General features: G+C 39.0%; 1 protein-coding gene across 4 annotated transcripts in view; it reads left to right on the top strand.

Moving 5' to 3' along the window:
* The first annotated feature begins 949 nt into the window (after positions 1 to 949).
* Positions 950 to 22,967, top strand: part of APC (APC regulator of WNT signaling pathway) — a 91,388-nt gene continuing 69,370 nt past the window's right edge. For all 4 annotated transcript variants that reach the window (XM_057367504.1, XM_057367503.1, XM_057367501.1 and 1 more), the window contains exon 1: positions 950 to 1,178. The gene's annotated coding sequence lies outside the window, so the exon portion shown is untranslated. The remainder of the gene's footprint in view (positions 1,179 to 22,967) is intronic.

Genomic DNA, 22,967 nt, shown 5'->3' with positions numbered 1-22,967 from the left:
ACTTCAGAATTCTCTGGGCACAATACTGAGGTAGCCAACCTTGCCACTCCGGTAACCAATCCTGCTTGAGCAGGGWGGTTGGACCAGATGAGCTGCTGTGGTCTCTTCCAACCTTGCCCATCCCATGATTCTGTGATATTTTAAAAGGAAACTACCGACTGCCTGATGGGTGAGGATCTCAAGAAACACATCATGAGGGTCCAGCCCGTGTTTTCCTTCAAATTCCACAGTTGGCTGCCCGTGGGCACACTGAACTTTCCGGCGGCATCCCGTCCTTCCTTACACCTGAGAGCTGTCCGCACCCAGCCCTCAGCAGCGGCCTGTGTTTGTTGCGACCCCTCCCCAGCACGGCCAGCCACGGGCACCCTGCCACCGCCCACCTCCCTTGCCAGGGYAGCGTAGCCGCGGCCTCTGGACACCTCCCCCGGATGGCTGGCCCCGGATGGCTGACCCTGAGTGACCGACCCTTCGAGGGTGACCGACTCTGGGTCATCTATGGTCTATACGTGACAGACTCCGGGTGACTGATGCCCAGTGACCGACCCTCCAGGGGGTGACGGGTCCTCTGAGGGTGATGGACCCCAGGTGGCTGACACTCCACGGGTGACTGACCCTGGATGATCGATCCTAGGCAGGTGAGCGATCCAGAGTGGTTGACCCTGAGTGACCGACCCGCGACAGGTGACCGACCCCGAGTGACCGGTGCCGGGTGAGTCCCCGGCAGGTGCGCGCTCACGGGGCGGGGTGGGGCGCGCCCCCGCGCGTGCGCGCGGCCGCCGCTGCGGGCCGGGAATCGCCGGTGCCGCGCCTGCGCGCGCCCCTCTCCCCTCCTGGACAAGATGGCGGCCGCGGGGGTACCGGCTGGGGGTGGCGAGTGAGGGACGCGGGGGGAGCGTGCCCCGGTTCCGCGGCTGAGGGGCGCGGCTGCAGGGCAGGGACAGCGGCAGGGGGTGGGGAGGAGGTAGCCGGGGGTGTCCCGGAACTCCATGGTGGAGATGAGGAGCCGGGGAGCCGGGGCAAGGAGACGGTGAGGAGGGAGCGGGGCTGCCCCGTATGCGCGGCTGCCCGCCACCCCTCGCCGCCCCTCAGCGCCCCGGGGTCGGAGTGCAGCTCGGCGGCCCGGCGGAGGCGTCGGAGGAGCCTTGGCCGCGCTGGCGGGGCCAGAGGAAGGTGGACAGGTGAGTGCCGGGACCGGGATGAGCCTATGGGGCGCTGCCTCCGCCCGGTCCAGTGCGTGTCAGTCAAAGCCTCTGCTGACGCTTTGCTTTCTGTGTTTATTGTTATTTATTCTGCGGTAGCGAAATGTAATTTGACGTCACTTATTGGTTTGGCTGTTCAAAATAAGTCTGAAGCATTCAGGTCCTCCATAGCTCAAATACCACTGGAGTACGAAGGCTGCGTCTTAGGAAGAGCTGAGCCACTTCCCCTGTTGAAACATATTTAAAGGTCTTGACCTGCAAAAACTTCAGTTAAAAAACACTAGTATTAAAGGAGTTATTAACCTCAAAACTCTGTATTAGGAGGGTTTGTTTCTTCCATTATGTGCCCTCTGACCTCCTGTGATGAAGGGTGGGTGTGTACAGGTATCTGTGATCACAGCCTCAGTTTTCATAGCACTTTTAGCCTGGCTTCAGAATTGACTGGATGTAAAGCAGAATCGTTCAGATTTCTGTAAACATCAGACAGAGTAAGTGCAGAGAAATCAAGATGCGAGTGTACTTAATTATCTGACTTGTTTGCTGTTGCCCTGTCCCATCGTGTTTCATGTCCCGCCCCCAGCTATAAACAATATAAGCTGCGCAGCCTTTTGGTTAAGCTGTCATAGAAACTTCTAACTTTCTGAAGAAATAAAATATAGTTCTGCAGAATCTGTTTTCATGTACTTGCCTCTACCAGCTAAACAAAGTGAGATAGTTCTATGTACAGGTGAAGAAGCACAAGTTGGAAAACTTCACTTCAGGTGTACTTTGAGAAGTTCAGGTTATTTTGGTAAATTAAGGCTACATCAAGAGTTAAGTGAGATTAGGTCATTAATGGAAATACAGAGAAACTGACCATTTTCCTCTCCAGGTGCTGTAATCTTACATTTTTAAACTGGCCTTGAAAAAAATGGAATACCAGATGGTTTCATCCAATCCTAAGAACTCAAGAAACATTGAATGAACGTCATGAGGTCATTGTTTGTGCTTCAGCTTCAACTTCCTTGATACGTTTCTTTTCCTTTAGTTACAGTGAAGACTATTTATAGCATAGTTCTGCCCATCGTCACAGGCCTTGCAAGTACATGCTCTCCTTGGATGCTTTAGATGTCAAGAAATTACAGTATTTTGTGAAAGGTATATATATATTTGATTGTATAAAAGAGAAAAAWTTTGTGGAAATCCATATGGTCTTATATTTACTGAATTATTTTTTCATTTCTAAGAAGTGCAATAGGAAACTCTGCTGAGCATAAAACATGTATTACAGTGTATGCGTATCCCCCATGCAATGAAACCCATGTTCAGGTACGTCAAGTGTGGGTACCGGGCATCTGTTGCATAAAATATTCCCCAAGTAACTGACAATCAGAAATACAGGTTTTTTTTAGACCATGTAAGACACGATASTGTGCTGTGCCATTGTGTGCATAGTTTCTGGTACTGTTTTGGTTTGTAAACTAGTACCTGTTGGCCCTAGCAAACACCTGCATTTTGTATTTACAGTGCTTTTTATATACTTTACACTCAAATATATATATATTTTATATCTGTATCTATTTACTTTTCATAAATACTTTTAGGTTATTTCTAGAATCTTTTCTTCCTAGAGAATGTGTAGAATAAGGCAATTGTATCTCTCGATCACTGTATTTAAAATTAAACGTCTTAGTTAACAATAACTCTTACTTAATTCTGTCATGATTAAGAAAGAAAATTTTTATTTGGCTCACATCATTTTGTCTAAACTCTGCAAATTCCTTCTTTCTGCATAAGGTAAATAGGTTGACTTGGTTTTTAATAGATAACTTTCCTAGTGTGTTTCAAGCAGTGCAGGAACAATAAACAGAATTATTCACACCAATGTTAGATGTATCCTTTTGGAAGTATTAACAAGCTATTCTGGGGTATCATGAGTGCGTAGAGGAAGAGCTGAGAGAGCAGGGCCTGTTTAGTCTGGAGGAGAAAAGACTTAGAGGGMATCATGTCAATTTCTAAGTATTTGAAGAGAGAGTAACAAGAGAATGTAGCCAGACTCTTCTCCGTGGTGCTGAGCAATAGGAAAAGAGGAATGGCAGAAACTGATACACGGGAGGTTCCACCAGAATATGACAAAGAACTTCTTTACTATGATCACGTCACTGGGACAGATTTCCCAGAGAAGCTGTGGAGTCTCCCTCACAGGAGATATTCCAGAACCATTTGGAGACAATCCGGAGCAATGTGCTCTAGAATGACCTGCTTGACTAAAGAGTTGGTACCAGATGAGCCGCTSTGTCCCTTCACTCTTACACATCCTGTGAGTGGGAAGTGAAAGCACAGCACTGATTTAAGGTAGTGTGCATCGTGTTTCTATTTCTGCAACTTCTTAGAAGTTGTTTCATAGCATTCAGTAGAAATCTGTTAATTCTATGATCTTCTCTCACACTTAACTGAAACTCAGTGTAAGAATCCTTTGGGTTTTTTGTTGTGCCTCAAATTCTCTCCTTTGAGTTGTCTCAGTATAATTTGGACACTAGAAAGCAATATGTAAACTTTTTGTGTCAAGTTACAATGTTTTCATAGTATGATTTTAGGATATTTTAGTAACTTGTGTGATACTAACAGAATTAGCAATCGTTTAATGGACTGAAATTGTGTAGGTAATGTACATTGTTAATAAAATACAGACTCTTCAATGTTTCACATTTTAATKTAAGTATCAATCTTATGAATATTAAAAGAAAAAAGTGTATCAGGATTATTTTATGATCATTGAAATATATTCAGAAGTTACCATTGTAAATTTAAAAAATATATGTAAACATACTAAACTATACATGTGARCTCAGCTGGGAAATAGTTGTAACTGATTTTTAAATGAGTTTTAATTGCTTGCCATTCAAGCTCATATTATTTTCGTCATCCGTTTTTACCAGTAGTGGCAAAGCAAAACTACTTGTACTGGTTTTACTACCACTTTTCATAGTCATACCTTTGGCACCCTTCAGATTAACATACCCAACCTAAAATGTATCAGTATCTCACACTGTTGGGATTTTCATCCTAATCAACTTCAATTATGACTACAAATGTAACTTGGTTAAAATGGCATTAGAAATAACCGTGAAGGTGATTTCAATGGCACRTCATGGTGTGCTGTCGTTGAACCTGAGTTGTTGCATGATTGCCATTCAGTTTTAGTTGAAAGCTGGCATTGAGCTCCATCGGTTGTAGCTTGGTGGTAAAGCTACTGAGGCAGTGAGCATTTGCTCAATATTGTACCTCAGTTTAACAGGGATGGTATGTGTTAGTGGAGGGTAGGGCAGAGGTAGATGGTTGGAAGAAAGGTTAAAAAGATGAATACTTGTTTGGATTTGGCCTCTCCATGTAACCKCCATGTAACTGTAACCTCTGGTCATGGTCACAAAGATAGTATATGCTAATTTGAACTGACTGCCAAAGTTAATTGGGATCATGAGTAKGTTCATTTGTGTCTTAAAGCAGTCATTCTTTATTAAATATTAGTCATTGCTAGTGAAAATAAGAAATTTTAACAACATTAATGTGTTTTGGGATCAGAGAGAATTTATTTTGTCATTACTTCCACATGGATTTTCTGAAGATAAGAAATAAAATTCACTAGACAAGAATATCTTCTGAATAAGTAAATACCATTATATTAGAGAACAAGTAGTTTGATTTCTCTATGGAAATATTAAATTAAAACATTGAAGTTTGAGTATCAATAGCATTTTGATATGGCTTTCGTAAGTGTAGTGTTATTCTTCAGGAGGGCATTTTAAYCATAAACTGATAAAATATTAATCTGTAATGTAAGAAGAGACCCTATATGTGTGGACTTTATTTTCGAAATAAAAAGAATTTAGGCTGTGTGAAATAGTATAATGATGTCTCTCTTAATGCTATAATTTTTTGAAGATAAAAACTTTCTTTTCTTAYCCTATAAGAGAATTCTGGTGACACAGTCAAACATTACTTAAGACTTAGCTTTTCACACACAAGTTAAATTCTTGAAATGAAAGTTGCTTATTTTTCTGGAAATCAGATATCAATAAAAAGCTCTTATTTGTGCTGTTAATGGTATGATTGTTGGCTGCTTTAAATAGACTCTGAACGGTACTGAGTTTCACAAAGCTGAGTTTGGCTGTTAGTAGATAGGCCTTTTTTTGTAGTAACTGGCATGTGGAGGGAACTGGAAGGAAGCTAGGACTTCTCATTGTTGTGTRACAAGAGTGCAAAGAAATCATGAAAGCATAAACTGTGTGAGTTGGCTCTGTCTTTATTAATGGAAAAAAGGGTTCTCAGGAATCACATGAGTTTTTTCTCTTCTCTGAAACTCCGGCTATGGAGAGTCCACATTGCTGCTGTTCTTCTATTTAAAGGATCTCAGCCAAAAATCTCTTTAGARGTAGGTAATAATTTTTCTTACAGAATAGTGTTAAAAAATTCAGTTTAACACATTTTTTTACAGAAAATTGCTCAAACATGCCTAGTTTCTCTCATTGCTCTCTCACTTTAGGTGAAGTAATAAAATTCAATATGGTGCATGGTTGTGCTTTGCTGTTTCTTGGAGTAAGATTTAAATTTATTTGCATAGTGTAAGTTGAAATCCAGTTGATGAGTCAGAAGTATTTCCTTCAAGCCCCTGCCAGCTTGTTCTGTTACAGACTGTACTGGGGTTTATAGGTTGTAGACTCTGTGTAGGTAGTGAGGTGACTTCTGATTCAGGTCTGCAAACCTGACCTCAGTGCCAGGGCAGGCCATGGAGCAGGTTGTGCTGAGTGCCATCCTGTGGCATGTGCAGGATGTGCGGGGCAATCAGGCCCAGCAAGCGTGGATTTATGAAAGCCAGGTCCTGCTCGACCAGCCTGGTCTTCTATGACAATGTGACCTGCTTGGTGGATGAGGGGAAGGCTGTGGCTGTTGCCTGCCTGGGCTCTAGCAAAGCCTTTGCCCTGTCTTCCACAGCATATTCCTGGAGAAACTGGCTGCTCATGGCTTGGACAGGTGCAGAGTCACTGGGTGAAAAACTGGCAGGACATATGGACCCAGAGAGTGGTGGTGAATGGAGTTAGATCCAGCTGGTGGCTGGGCRCCAGAGGGGTTCACCAGGCCTCGGTGTTGGTTCAGCCCAATTTAATGGAGTGTTCCCTCAGTCACAGCATCAAGTTGGGCAGGAGCATTGATCTGTCATAGAGCAGAAAAGCTTTGCAGGGTGATAGAATAGGTTGGATCAGGGGGTGAGGGCTATGGTCTGAGGTTTAAAAAGAGCAAGTGCAGGGTCCTTTCTTGGGTCACAAGAAGTCCTTCAGTACTACAAGCTGGGCAAAAAGTGGCTGGAAAACTGGCCTGTGGAAAAGGACCTGGGAGTGCTGGCTGACAGCGGCAGACAGTGTGCCTGGGTGACCAAGAAGGCCAAGGGTGTCCTGGCCTGTGTCAGCAAGAATGGGGCAGCAGGAGTGGGGCCATGACTACCCTGCTGAGCACTGGTGAGGCTGCACCTCAAGCGCTGTGTCCAGTTGCGGGCCCTTCACAACCAGAAAGACATTGAGGGGCTAGAGAATGTCCAGAAGGGAATGGAGATGGGGAAGTGTGTGGAGCAGTGGTCAAACAAGGATGAGTTTGGAGGATAAGCTGAGGGAGCTGGAGATGTGCAGCCTGGAGAAAAAGAGGCTCATGAGGGAGCTCCCTCAAACTGCCTGAGAGGAAGCTATGACAGGGTGGAGATCTCTTTCTGCCAAGTAACAAATGGTAGACAAGAGGAAACAAGCACAAATTGCACCAGGGAGGATTAGGTTGGCTATCAAGGAAAATTTCTTCACCAAAAGAGTCATCAAGCATTGGAATCGGCTGCCAGGGAAAGTGATCGAATATCACAAAGTGCTAAAACAAATTATCATTTATAAGTCCCTGGAGRTACTTAAAAGAAATGCAGTTGTGACATGTGACACTTAGAGACATGGTTTAGTAATGGCTTCACAGTGCTATTGGTGTTGATGACTTTAAGGGTCTTTTTCAACCTGAATGATTCTTTGATTGTAAAAAAATTATTTGAATGCCTGAGTAAGCATATCAGGATAGAACTTACAGCTGTCACTGGATACGCTGAAGTGAATTTCTGCTCCTTATTTTGGTTTGTCTCTTAATGTATTAATTGTTTGGTTTGGGGGATTTGTGTTTTTAATGTGTGTTATTTTGTATCTGGTTTTGGGAATATGGAAAGGTAAGAGTGTGAATAAAAATATGGTACAGACTGATGATATAAATAAAAATGGAGGTCAAACATTGAAGTGAAAATAAAAAGTACTGTAACATTAAATGTATCCCTGTAACTTCAGTGGAAGTTACTCATCAGTGTCTTTTCAGGACTTTTTTTGTGTGAAAGTTRTGTGAGTATCTTTGGTCACAGACTTCATGTTGAAATATATGCAGAATACATCTACGTCCCATGTTCCTGCTTGTGTCGTCTTTGGAGAAACAAAGTAAATCTCAGAGTGATAGAGGCAAAATGTTACCACGTGAGAATTACAACGAATTTGTCCAACCTACTCCACTCGTTATATGTCATGTGGTTTTGTGTTGGAATAATTTAATGGAAATTCCAGTGTGTTATTAAAAACAAAGAAACATGGCATGTAGTGTGCAGAGATTTTTGTTGTGACAAGTGTTTCTTGCTTTCCGGTTTTATAATTAATATTTTTTTAGAAGTARTTTTGTAATGAATTTGTGTCCTCTGTTGGGATAGTTATAGACTCTTCTCTACAATGCATTAGACACTATAATGATTATATATTATATTAGTCATTATAATGATGGTTTTCCTGATAGTTATAGGTGGCTACTTCTCACTACGCATGTAGAGTTCTTTCTTGAAGCTGATCTCTGTTCTCAGAAATTACTGATTCTCCAAGTAGTGGAGTTTGATGAAAGTAATACTGCTTTTCATGCCACTCCTTGGTTTCTCTTAATTCTGACATACAACTACAAAAAAGACCGTGCTTCAGAGAAAGTAAAATTGAGTGAGTTTATAGCTGGACCTGTTTTTCACTGGTTTTTTTTTGTTTTTTTTGTTTTTTTGTTTTTTTGTTTTTTTGTTTTTTTTTTTTTTTGCAGGGAGGGGAAGGGGAAGGTTTAGTTATTCCTTGCGGCACAAACCTGAAGATGAAGCTTACACAGATTGTTAAAAAGCAGTAGTATATGCTATTAAAAGAGGACTGCCTATCAAAATGGCTTTTACCACGTGTGTACAGGCTCTTTCTTATGCAAGAGGGCAGTATTTTTTTTGTAGTTCTATGTATGTTACTATTTTTTGTGTACAAACTATGTGCTGAACAAATATTTTAGAAAGTCCTGCTGCATAGTTGACATTAATGAACCTTTCTTTGGCTATGTTTGGGAGCATATGTAGGATGTGATGGGAAAGAAATCTACCATGTTGATACCTGTTTAGGGGCATTGGAATTTAGTAGCTTGGAGGATACACTCTTTTAGTTTGTAATTTTTTAGAAGTGTTTTTCAGTTCAGACACATCACTGAAATAAAGTCTCCAACCAGTTTGTTAGATTAGGAAGTCTGCATTATTCAGTGCACTGAGTTGTTGGGGATAGCTTCATCAAACATCCACACCCAGTCAGAACTTTTCACTATACATTGTAGCAAACWAAGAAATTAATGCTCATTTTCTATAAATTGAGTAATTTTAATTTTCTTAATTAATTTTCTATATTCTATTGGTTATTGATTTCTTGATTCTCAGCCACATTTTCACTCMTTTTATTCTCTTTATCCCAGATAGAGAGGATTTCAATACAATTGCTAAATTGTCTTTGTAACTTTCTTATTTCAGGGTTCTGCAAAATGTCCTTGTGGTCCATAAATTCTGCATTCCTTGTGTCCAGTTTCAGCATTAGATCTCTCTCCCAGGCTGTTAACCTCCATTCAGGTCTGAGATTATTGAAGCATATCAAGGTTGATTGGAGTTGGTTTAGCAAAGTATCAATAATTTTCCCAAACTGTGTTCCCACAATAGCAGGCTATGACAAACCTTCCTAAGTGCTTGATACAGTGACAGATGACAGAGCGGAAATTTACACTGCTTATGATTAATTTGAACAGTAAATTAGAAAAGTTAATTTTAAAATTTAATTAGAAAAGTTATTGGGAAGTTATATCATTAACCAAGCACTATATGGTACAAAAGTAAGCATTAGTCATGGATAGGGATCAAACACTATTGTGTTGAAGTTAAAAGAGTTTTCCAACATTTTCCCCAAATGCTACATAGAGTCTTTAAAAAAAAATAAAGCTTTGGAAACAGACATGGTAATAGGACTGTCCTGTAATTCACTAACCATACGAAGTGTTTTCTGAGGCTATGATATAAGAATTTAAGCAGATATATTCATATTCTACAAGAAAYAGTCATGCTGCTTGTTACCCCTCATACATGGTCAAGGTTTCTTCTACTAGTGTGATGTAGCCACAGCTTTTATTTTCCTTTTAGTTGAAATGGAAACATTGAAACATTTCAGTTTTGATAACTGWAATATTTTAAATGCTTCTTTATTTAAAAAAAAATGAAGTAAAAGTTGCCTAATTTATCTTTTAGTTTAGTGATGCAATCAATTTCCTTGCCTGCTTGAGCTGTCTGTGAAGAGGCTGTTGGATAGTGCAGCATTTTTTGACAGTAGCAGTGTTGATTGTCATTTCAATCATCAACCTTTACCTCCATTGCTTTTGTAAGTCTGGCATCCCTTGGAACATGCTAAGCTTCATTAAACTGTGAAATAAGACATTTATTTCGAAAATGGAGTGAAATAGTTTGATTAAACAAGCTCTTAATTTTGTTAAACTATACTTCGTGTGTACAGTTTCAGAATAAAAATACTGAGTTCCTCAGCTGGTCCTCTTGGACACAAGTCATAGTAGTGCTGTCTTTGTAGTTCTAAATTCAGATGCAAGTCTTGCAATGAACTTCTACTTTGTCTCAAGTTGCTGACATCTTAGTGTCATAYTGCTACTGTCCATCTTGGTTAGTGCTGCTCAGATTTCATGTGTCTTTTCTGTGGTTACTTGCTTCAAAAACACCCTCCTAATATTTGAAGTGTTTTGAAAATGCAATTGGAAATATCTGGTGTGTTGCAAAGTCTTTTGGTAATCGTGTTGRTCTTGATGGTTGGTCATGTTGGTCTTTACAATTAAAAATAAATTAAGCTTGTTCTTAGGTCCAGAAATTTGGCATACTTTCATTTGTGAGCTTTTTCATGCAATTAAATGGTGAGTTCTAGTGCCCAAAGCTTTGAAACATTGTCAGAAGTGTACTTATGTCTTTTGAGGGCCCAAGTGGGTGACCTTTGCACTGCTCTTGCCTGTTTAGTAAAAAGTGCTTTTCCTGTAGCTGATGTAATTTCTGGTTTGGAATTTTAGTATTCTGTAGCAGCCTGCTTGTTTCAGAAAAACTGCTGGCCATCTTACCATTTTGCTGTTCAGTAAAAGTTTCAAGTACATAAGTAGACACTTCATTTTCATGACAAAGGGAAATTAGCTTTYACTCTGAAAGAAAAGTTTGTACTTTCAGGCCTGCACCAGGGCCCTTTCAGTGCCCTTAATGCTTGCCCAAAGGAAAGAGTGTCTCTTTTCCTCATAGTTAGGGTTTTTTTGACTGAAAAAATTCCCATTTATGATGTAAAGGGCTATGTAGCTGTGCTTTTCTGCCATGGTCAAAGAGATATGAGACCAAAGTCATCTTGAACTCCTGAATAGATTATTTTTGTGTGTATTTTGATGGATTTTGACTGTGTTTTTTTGAATTCAGCTGTGTTGTGGAGGAGGGATTTGAGTTAGATAGTCTTCATAGAAAGTGCTGTATATTCCTTGAATAATAGGATTTCTGGAGTTAAATATCTGCCACCTGTCATTCAGATTGTTTACAGCTTCTGTATTTTCTGCTCAAAAGGGTCTGTGTTTTAAGATCTCTACTCTTTCTCAGCTCTTTCCTACAGAATTTGCAATCCAAGGGCTCAAGTAAAGTCTCCTTGATTACTCTATATTAGTCATGAAAGACTTGCATGTGGAATGAAGTTTGGGTAAAATTGTTGGCTGTCAGCACGTGATATACAACAGAAATAATTGCTGTATAGCACCTGCTATWTACCAGGATCTAGATCAATTAAAGGAAAAATAAAAGCTGATTATGTTACTGTTTACTTACTTCTAGCATCAAGAGCCTATTTGTCAGCAGTTTTAGACTAAAAGCTTCAGTGCCAGCAACCCTGATGCTACAATTGTCACCTGTCATTGCTGAGAAGATAGTGTCAGCAGTCAGTGCTGAGATACATGAGATTCCAAGGTTAGCAGCACCTAATATATGACCATATATCCTTCCACACAGTTGCTTTGTAACATGAAGCTAAATTTATTCTTTTTTATAAGACAGTATACTAAAAATATATTTGCAGACTTTATAAATACCAATATTAAAGACATCTRAATATTTCCCAATTTCCTTATATGTCTGTCCCTTTAATCATTCTTGGTACCAGTCTTCCTTTTCCCCTGTAATTCAGCAGAATTACACTATTAGGATTTTGTTCCATGGTATTCAAATTGTTTRACTACAAGCGTTTCATTGTATAGGATTCTAATTTTAGCCCAGTCTAGTGGAGTAGTGATTTCTGTTCTGATTCCTACAGAATTTGTGCAAATTACTTCTAGCATTTGCTCTAGCATTTTTCTGCATTTTGTGTTTTGTTCTTACTTCAGTGAAAACTACAGATCTAAACTAGAAATACAAGCTGGAAAAGGGCACTTGCTGCTGTGATTTTTCTTTGGTTCTGAATATAGCGTATGTGTTTATRTGTATTGTTATATATGTTAATGACTTTTTTATAAATCCTATGTACTGAATATGTCTTGGGAGAGAAATGTCAGCATAGAATAATTATACTTAATTCACACGTGTAAGTGTCTAAATATGGTTCAGAATGAGCTCTAGAAAGTTTTAAGAGCATGGCATCGCTTGGAATCAATGAAACAGTTTTAGTTCAGTCAATCTTTTTGCCTGGTGTGTTTTGTTTTTTTTTTTTTTTACTTGAATGTCAGTGACACTTCATCCAGGGTGCCACAAAGCACCAAATATGCCTGAGTACTGGTTTATACACATATATGGTTATATTTTCATCCTAGAATATCTTTGTTAATTKAACATACATACACTGTTAATCTATATCCTTGCATTCAGTTGGATTCATTCCACTGTTATGTTAATGCATGCCAGTGCAATCCAGTAGCCAGAATATGACGAGGCTTCTTTTTAGTTAATATAAGACTAATGGGATGTTGGAATTGGCATGGAATTAGGTCTCTGACAAAAGGTTTAGATGCCAGTCCGGGTGATGGCTTGCTAATTAAATGTCTAAATGTCATTAAGACCTTGAGAACTAGACTTGATTCATAAAGCTTTAAAAAAAAAAATGTTTCAAGTGCTGGAAGCTGAAAAGAATTAATTGAATGGGGAAAGAGACCTTGTCTTCCTCTAAACCCAGTGGATTTGTATATTGCTTTATTTCCATGAAAGAGTAGTTGTCTGTACATGACTGTCTTTGTACTGTTCCAAATCACTCTCTCGATTTTACTTGTGAGCAAGATGTCCAGGTCTCTTTTTTTTTTACAAGAGAAATAGTGCCTTGAATGATGTAAAGCTGCTGAAATGGCCATATGATAGTCTGGTATGTGTGCAGCAAGGAAGGCGTGGAACTAGTTGTAATGACAAAGCCTGGTTGTAATTCACTGTTTTCTAATTTAGAAGTCTCAGGTGGTTTAGAATGTTTTAACTTGTTCAGAAAATACTGGGAAGATGTTTTGACCTTCAAGGTACCAGTGTTGCCATGGCTAAGTTTTATTTTTTGCTATATGCCAATGTACTCACTTTTGTCATAAAAGTCAGCTACTCTGAATATAGGTAGCTTTGGAATGTACTTGTCTGTTACTTCCTTAGCCAGTGTCTATAGTTTGAAAATTTTCTGACTTGTGACACACAAGTGATGGAGTTCTTTGCAATGCCAAGTAATTGTGTGGGCAGTTTGCACCTAGTTCACTGTTTGAAGAAAAATTGTCTATTTTATTCAGTCTGTGTTCTTTTAAGTTCACTGTACCATTTCTGAACATGGATGGATAGTGCTTTTCATCATTCTTTCCTCTGTTTTGCATTTTCTAAGCTCTAAATGTAATTATATTGCTTCTGTTCTGTAGAAGCCCCATAAGCTTCAGAATTGCGTTAGACTGTGAATACCTCAAATCCCTAAAAAGAAACAATTTTCATGCTAAAGTGATTCTGTTGCTCATAGCCCTCAGTGCAGAGCATTACCAGGCACTTGGACTGGGCAATAGCACTGTCATGAGCCTCACTACCAGCACTTGCCAGCATTTTCTCTTTGGGAAAGAAAGGGCRAAAAACAATAAGTATGAGGACACCAGGAAAAATATCAGCCAAGTGAGACTAGAAGGCCCGTGCTCTTGTAGCTCACTCAGTGAAGTCATGCTGTAACTCCAGCCTTTCCCAGAAATCTTTGGGCATGCAGGAGTAGCTGTGTGCTGTCACAGGTGCTGTTCTACCCTTCTGTATGGTGGGTGCACATCTGGGCACACCGGGACAATTCTGGTCAGGTCAGTCATCCAGATGACTTTAGTCACGTGTGTGGTAGCATGATGAATGAGTGCTACAATGTGAATGTCACATGAAATCCCCAAGTGTCTGGTCACAAGATGGGGCAAAAAAAAAAAAAAAATCAAATAAAGCAGAAAAATAAAGAAGACGGAGAACAGCTCATTCATAGTCCTGAATAAGAAAATTTCAATTACTAGCTATTGTGTTTCTGGAGAAGGACTTTGGTTTTCTGTTCCTGTGACAGAAGAGATTTTTGTCAATGGCATGGGATCTCTCCTATTGTTTTTTGCTTGTTAGAACAAGTATTACCTACTGTGAAGATTTCTGCCTTTCTCTTGCCACCTGGGGTAATTAGCTTGCAAAATTAACTCGTTCAGTGTTGTGGGAAATACTTTAAATTCTTGAGCTCTCAGTTTGCTGAATTTTCAGGCATTAAGTTTCCCTGCAGGACTACTCTTTGGAAGTTTTGTTTGTGTAGAAAGAATTCATTATGTCTGTTTGCCAGCGTTTACTTGGGATTACTCAGTTTACTTGCATTTGCTAGGCAAACTTTAAACTTGACTGGTTTGAGTTTTAACATTTTRACATTACAAAGTATTTCTAGCAAGGGATTCAGTACTTGATTAGAAAGATATACATTTAYAAAAGAGTAATGGATCAATGAAATGCAAATTCATGCTGAGAAGGAGCATTTGTGTCAAAWATGATTAATGGCTGGAGTTCCAGCTGACTTGTATTGGAGATTTTGGAAAAAACCAATTTTTTCATTTAAGATTGAACTTATATATTATTGTCTTATATATTATATATGTTAGGRGAAAAAGTATTCTTCTAATACACTTAGTGATGGAAAGCTTTTCTAAGTATTGTTGTGATTAATTAAAATTTTCCCTTCCTTTGTCTGTAGGGATTGGAATCTAAGATGTGAAGTATGCCTGTAATCAGTGAGATGTTTTTCCTCTTTGTTTATTAAATTGTTACATCTTAACCTGAGTGTTTCTACAGAATTGTAGGCACTGTGTAGGTTAATCATGCAGTTGTAACACAGGGTTCTAAGATTTAGTGTGTGCAATTTTTGTTGTCTAGAGTAGCTGGTATCCTTGGATTCAAGCTGGGAAGAGAAGCTGGCCCTGAAATATGTATTCTGTCTAGATCAAGGAATTCCTGCCCTCTCAGTTTTTGACAGACTTAAATGTGTTTTCTCTGTTACTCCACAGATRCTTTATTTGTTCTGGGCATGAGTATCAGTCCTTTTCTTCAACTGCTTTTCCCCAGTACTTTACTGAATTAACTTGGGTAGTGGTAAACTTTCCATAGTAGTTGTGTCAGATGCTAGCTTTTTAATGTTCTTTTTTTTTTTTTNTTTTTTTTTTTTTTACTTTTTTTTACTTTGAAGATGTGTGGTGATTTACAAGATGATGAATGCCACAAAAAAAAAAGGCTAGTTTTGTGTGATTTCTAAAAATGTGGCTCATAGAGCACTGTTGCTAACATGTGTAGAGCTTGGTACTGGAAACAACTTCTCTAGAAATATAATGAATATTTCAAATTTGTATTCCTTTTCTACTCTGCATRTAGATCAATATTAAAGAAGTATTCATGCTGCTTGAATACTGGGCAGGGTAGCTCATGCCTGAATTTTTATCTCCTACTAAGTATTCACTAAGCTGAACCTTCGTTATTAGGAGAATAAATCATAAGATACTATAGAATTCTGAGACTTATAGAAACAATTCCCTCTCCAATGAAAGGAAAATAATTGTTTCCATCTCACTAGTTGCTGAAATTAAGGTTTAGAGATGTCATTCATTCAAAACACCAAAAGAAAAATGTAACTGCTAGCACCCACTCCAACAACATGTATTTTGAATTGAGGCTGTGTATTTTAAACTTTCAATAAATTGAATAAACTATGTGCCAAAAAAGAAGGGGGAAAAATAATATGCCACCATTGCCTAGAAGCTTGTGTAACAGCAATTCCCTAAGGGAGCGAGACCCAAATCATCCAATGGCACACTTTTATGGTGAGCAAATAAGCTGAAGAGAGTAAGAATGCTTCCAAAACAAAAGCTAATCCAAAAATGTGACATCAATCATTATTCATAATTATTAATATGGCAGTGAGCAGGAAGATGGCATGTTGGCTGGGTGTCTTGGAGGGTTGAGCTATCTGAGAGCACAAGTCCATTCTTATCCTGGTTTTCAACTGAGGTAATTATCTTCCTTTTGCAGGAGTGCTGCCTTCCACAGCAGCTCATCCCTGCATGCCCAGAAATCAATTAACGGTGAAGTTCTGTATTGGTCCTGAGAAATGAGCTGGAGGATTTTCTTTCTTAACTTTACCAAGCAATCACCTCAATCTCAGTGATGTGAGACTTCATTATAATTGTTGCAAGAACTTATGAGTGTATGCACACTTCAAGGAATTAAGTTCTTGCAGCATTAACAGATTTGTAAACTTTCATGTATTTCAGTCCTGGAGTGGATCCCAGTGCTGTTCAGTGTGACCCTTACATTAGAGGCTGCAGAACAGTACAGGTTCATATTTTTCAAAATAACTTGTCTCTTCTTGTAGGCTCTGTTCCTACAGAACTTTTGTGATTTGATTAACCCCAGCAAAATTGGGAAATTAATTTCCAGTTTGTCTGACCTATACTGATGGATCTCTTTAAACTTGTGACACTTAAAAATATTTTCAGTATGCAGTAATAAAAAGCAGCCTACCTTTTTCTAAACTAGCTTAGTTGTACTCCTTAAACCATGCACCATAAATCTTCCTTGACAACCCATTTTTATTTGTGGTCTTTCTTCAAACTCCCTAGTAATTACTTTTATGTACTGAAATGTGGATTTTTTTTTWTATATTTTTGGGGATGATATATATGTCCTCAGATTCCTTGCCAACACTTTATCTTGTAAATGGCAGTTTTTCTAGATTGATTTGATACAGTTCTGCTGTTGTAGCTAAAAGCCTCTAAGGCTTGAGMCTTAATTTTAAGTGTTCAAAAGATTATAATTATGGTGAGAGAACTCATAGCCATGACTTGGTATTTCTAGACCTTGTCACAGCCTTTCTCAATGCAGTAGATTTTAAGAAACTTAGCTCTAGCTGAAACTTTTTTAATCTTAGCAGACTTGGAGAACGGTCTTGGTTAACACACAATTTTTTGGAGAAGGTCTTTGCCTACAGGATTCCACAAAAATTAACTTTCCCTCTTTTTCGATACCATTGGCAAAAAAACATGTTGATGACCTTTAGCTAAATACATGACCTTCAGCTAACTGATTTATTACTACTAAAATGTCAGAATGCTTACAAGAAATCAGCTCTTGCATTAAGAACATCTGGTTCAAACCAAACAAAGAGAGGACGGAAAAGAAGATTGTGAAGAAAAAGGTAAATATTCCACTGACAGAGCTTCCATTTGTCAGAGTGGTGTAGAATTCTGGGATGCTCTTGGGCACAATGTATCATCCATCTCTCTTAGCGGGCTTCTCTGTCAACCACAGTGTAACAAGAAACTRAATCTGACCATCCACTTACACTTGCAGTCATCCATGTGTCATGTGAGTACTGTGACTTCTTATGGTTGGTGCTGACTATGAAGAATCAGGGCTTTGTCTTGTAATTCAGGCCARTGCAAATGTTCCAAGTGTGCCATCAGCCACATCCATAATATAACACTCCCCAGGAAATATGGGAAAACATACAATTTTTTATCTTTCTTTAAACATACTTTTCTAATCTATGGCCCAAATGGGGAAAAGAAGGTAGTATGTAGTAATGAACAAAGTCCTCTAGGCATAACTTTTCCTCTGGAAAAAAATCACCAGAGAATCCCTGAAGTATTCTGACCAAGGGCTTTTAAATGGAAGATATTCAGCCTTCAATACTATTAACAGACTGCTGAAACAGTAGGAGGTTTGGAATSAGTGGGTTGGCACATACCAACACAGCCCTGTCAGTGGGGCAAACTACACTTGAAAGTCAGCTCTTTATCTGATCATTGAACTCGCTTTCTATCCATTACAGACAAATGACAAGTTTCCTAGCTCACATCTCTAAAATCAGCTTCCACATTTCTTTAAAGGCTGAGCCCTTTCGCTGATGGAATAAGCACCATCCAGAAGTATGAAGTGAAAATTACAGTATGCAGATAAAGTAAACTACTTAACAAGCCTGAAAGAGCTACAGCAGAGGAAATGAAGTGATATAATTCCAGAATAGTGTGATGTTCTTAATTAAAGGATGAAGAAATCATAGGTTATGTGACACAAAGGTGTGTCAGGTGGTGCTTATTTTACAGCTGAGATACAAGAGTGGATGGTGAAATTTATTGGATTAATGGTTTTCTAAACAAACTCTCTTCATTATTGCTTTACTGCTTTTAGAAAATGTGACTGATATTGCAAATTAGGCCATGGCTCCATACTAGAGCTAACAGATGTGAGGAAGGAAGCAGTATTTCTCCTTGAATTTTTCTTTATTTTTCTTTTTTTTTTCTTTTTTTTTTTTAATTATAAGCTGGAAAGCTTCATGCAGATGGAAAAACTTAGTGAGAGGGAAGAAAGTATGAGTGGGATATGCCCCAGAGAGCAGACTGCTTCTGGACAAAAGTAAGGAATTGGCAAACTGTAGAGAGCATTAAATAGTAAAGAATTTAAAGAGCAAGTGATGTATTTCTGTACCTCTGACTTAGTTAYGAAATAACTAAACAGCATGTATTTTTCTGCTTTTCTCATTTAACTTATGTTACATGTCTGTGGAGTAGCTAATTGACCCCTGTGAAAGACAGAGCTTGTCATTGCTTGTGGAAAAATTCTTTCAAGTTCAGAAACTGGTAGCATGGCTTTCCAGGGGAAAAAAAAAAAAAGGTGGAATTTAGTACATTAGTATAGTAGAAAATCTGTTCTCAGTACAGAAAAGTCCTGTCTGTTTTTGTCGGACTATGCATGTGTTCTGGATGATGCATTGGGAGCAATGACAGGGTTCTTTTCTTCATTCTTTCTTCATCTGCAAGAGAAAGGCAGTGCTTTAGATACTTGATCCTCAGGAAACCTTTTTCTGATGACTGTTCTAGTGCTCATAGTTGGAAGTTTCTGTAGTTGGGGAAATAACATGCAATTTTCCTGAGAGAATTTTGAAGGAGAAAGTAGGGCTATAGCTCTTAATGGGCAAAACAGTGATACTAATGCCAATGGGAGGAAGTTATGTAAGTTATATTTTCAAATGTGTATATACAAACCTTCACTGGTCCTGACCACGTGGTAAGGACAGGTCTCAGAGGAAACATGGTCTTTGTGTGGTAGTGAGAGACATGAAGGTACCTTCCCAGTACTAAAGAAAATAAGAAACAAAGAGCATGTTCAACTTAATTGATTTTTTTCCCATGTAAAGTTTAAAGTTACAATTCAATCTTTGGTTACAGCAGCTGCTGAAGTATGTCATCGAGTCCCATATTGAGATGAAACTTTTGTCTGTATAAAAGAGATGTGAAATGTCCTCAGTTTATTTTGTTAACAAAATCTGTTTGCTCCACCCTTCTGAAAAGTGCAGTCTGATACAAGTCAATGCCTAAAGCTTCCAGTTGAAAGTTTTGAAGGCAAGCTCTCAGCAGCACTATTGTTTCACATTTGCAAGTAATGCCAACCATACTGCCTGGCACCAGAGAGGGAATTTAGGTCATTATCCAACCACTCCCTGTCCCGAGTCTCGAAGTAGGTAGTTTTGTGCATATTCAATGAGTAATAATGAAATATCAATCACTTTAAATGTATCAAATAGTGAAAAGCTTCTAGGGAAAAGAGTATTGCTGCTGAGGGTGACATTGCAATGGTTGAGAGAACTGTCCCCTTTATGAGCCAGCTATCTAAAACCAGAAAACTTCTTGCATATTCTGTTGTAATAATTGTGATTTTATGAAGCCAAACAGATGTTTTGGGGAATGTTATGTTTTAAAAAATTTAGATCTTAATCTATTCGGAGATTCTAATCAGCACTACTTAGTAGTGGGGTGTAACAGTTAATGACAATTTTATTTGGTCTCTAAGTGGATTTTTTTAATGCTATGGGTAAATACTTAGTGCATAGTATTGCATCAAAAATTGCATAAAAAATATTGCCAATTCCATTTCTGAACCCAGATTCCCATCTGACTGAGAATGCTGTGCTGAGTAGACTACAAGGATCTTGTACAAAATAATAGAAGTAATTTGTAAATGAAATTTTTCAGTACTAAAATTTTCTGTCTTTTGGATTTGAGAGTGCTTACATGGATTCATGCAGAGATTTTAGTCTTCTAATAGATTTTTAAGGTGGTTTTATATATGTCTTGCTGATATTGCTAAGCCTATCTTAGTAATGGTTTCTTTCAAAGAATGACAAAGCCATTTTGTTCCATCTGCCAGTAGAAAATAACTAGCCAAAAATAGTTAGTGTAAAGAAGACTTTTTCCTGTACTTTTCCTTTCTTTTTTTCCCGTGTGCCTGACCTTTTCCTCAGGCAGTGTTTTGTTGGTATCARTTTTATTAGCAAAGTCCAGTTCTGCACATAGAAGACAGTTTTGAGGGAAGATACTCACATGTTTGGCTACATAGCAATAGATTAACACTACCGGAAGATGCAATATGGGAAGGGTCAAAGCATGCTGTTTAATAAGCTGAGTTTCACTTAATGCTGGATTTTGCTGCAGAGGCAAGTGCATGTGAAACAGACAGAGACCATAAGCTACCATGTTTATTAAATCATAACAGAATGGGCATTACTATGAATGAGGTAGGGAAAGCTTTTTCCCTCCCACTCAGCTGTCATCTTGGCAGAAAGCATTGAAGAAGAAAGCATTTGTGCTTCTGCTTGTTCTGCAAATAAATGTGGAACTTCAGGCTGCAGAGCAGTGACTTTGCTCAGATTGTGACTCCTCAATCAGAAAGGATTAACCAGTACCAGGACTAGCAAAAATCTTTTCACATAGTGAAAACGAGGACTATGGTTAGTTTTTCAGAGTTGCAGGAAATGCAGTATGATATGTGTAAATAAATACACTATGTAGCCTTCCATTTTTAATACACCTGGTTTGGATTCTAGAAAATTGCTGCACTTCTCAAAACTTAGTTTTCCTCTTTTAAGTGTGGAATTATCTTTAAAGTACATAGGATTTCAATTTCTTTGGTTCTGTGGTGTTGTCCTCACACACTTAGTCATTCCAGGCTGTGTTGCACTTGCCACTTCTGAACAGGATTTAAAACTATTACTGGAGCACCATGATTAGTATCAAGCTAGCTACAACTCCTATTGCAACAGCTTGCCAACTGATAATGCAGGTGTTGAGCTGTGTCTGTTTTTGTTTGAATATACACTTAAGCTAATGTAAATAATTTTAGAGACGAGAGAGCTTCACAATATCAGTTGGGAGCATTTTTTTTTTTCTGAGGGGTGGGGCAGTGGTGTGTGTCACTAAGACATCAAGATGGCTTTAGGTCAGATGCCTAGCTAGTTCTGTACTTTGAGCCCATTAAGAGTACTGTGATAATTTCTTACAGCTGAGGGAGGATGAACTTGGTCACTGTGAAATGGAATCAATTGGATCATAAACCACCATAAACCATGGGATGCCAACGATTAGTGTAATTAATAGAAGCTTTATAGCAAAAAATCATATAGCCTGGAACACCCTTGACTAACAGCCCACTTAACTTTGGCTTAAAGTGTTTTACCGTCACAGCTGAAGTGACTACCTCTGCAGTGATCCGTACTGGTGAAGTCAGAGAGGATTTTGTGCGAAGTTATGCTGAAGGTAGCAGATGACATGTCAAACGTCCTCTTAATTGCGAAGATGTTTGGTAAAAGGTTATCTGGTAAAGAGCATAATTTTTGAGTGTGAATTGTTGCCTTCTATGACTGGAAWAAGGAGGTATGAGGAAACAGCTGAAATTAAATTAATAGCGTTTAAGCAATGTGTGGTGAAATTGCTCACCTGCCTGCACAGGCCTGCAGTGCATTTAACTTCATCTTGTCCCAACCATGAGGTTGAGACCACATGTCTGCTTAATTCATGCAAATCAGAAAAATTATTGTAGCCAGAATGAAGAATTGTAAGAAGGCATATCAGGACATATGTTTTAARTGAGTTATGTATCCTTTTGTCCGCTTGCATGAGCATGTAACTCCATAATTTATGTAACATAGCACAGGGAAGGGCTTTCTTTTGCTCTAGGTAAGGAATCGTTCCATCTTTTGAGATGTCTTCTTTCGTGGCCTATTTTATTGGGTAGGATTGCACTGCCCATAGATCTRTTCTTGAATCATTCTGGGAGATTAAAAATATTTACTATTATGCTGTTTCTGCAAACCATCCCTATAGTACCTGTTACATAGATAAATGTTGTTTTTTAAAGTGAAAATACGGACTACAAATTCAAACAGCTGAAGAATGGCTCAATTTCTGCTGTCTCTTGCATTTCAGTGATGTGCTTCTGTGAGGTTTTAAGTCATCCTCATGAAYACATTGTTACATCCTTATGCTTGAAGAGCGATCATTTCTACAAGGAGACTACAAAGTAGTTTCATAAATTGATTTCTTTCATAAAGTATTTGTATTTTAGATTTTTTCCTACCGCTCCTTATTGTCCTAATTTGACATAGCCTAAATATACACGTTATTAATCTGTTATTAAGCTACCAAGTAGCAATAATAACCTCATATTTGAAAAGTACATGRAACCAGTGTTTTATTGAACCGCAGACAAATCTGAGGTGCCCTTGAAGGATACGCATCCTGCTGCCTTTTTCATAAGCAATGTCTCAGTGTATTTCTTGAAATACGCGGTGAACTGCAGCAGCTTTCATTCCAGCACGCGCAGAACCTAGTTTCATTCTTACATGAAAAATGTAAAATGCTCTGCGGTGTGACGGCGGGTGAACGGCAGGCGGGTGAACGGCAGGCGTGTGAAGAGCGGCAGTGGCTCCCGGGCGGGTTTGCGCAGCGCGGGCTCGGTGTCTGCGCTCTCGGGACCGCGCGCGGAGCTCCGCCCGGGGCGGGGCGGGGCGGGGGCGGGCGCGCGTGCCATTGGCTGGCGCGCACGTGACCCGCGGGGCCGCGCTG

Source organism: Malurus melanocephalus, unplaced genomic scaffold (assembly GCF_030028575.1).
Source record: "Malurus melanocephalus ecotype Western Australia unplaced genomic scaffold, MMel_1.1 scaffold_80, whole genome shotgun sequence".
Classification (NCBI taxonomy): Eukaryota; Metazoa; Chordata; class Aves; order Passeriformes; family Maluridae; genus Malurus; species Malurus melanocephalus.
The sequence above is the reverse complement of the archived record's forward strand: the minus strand, read 5'-3'. Positions and strand labels throughout refer to the sequence as shown.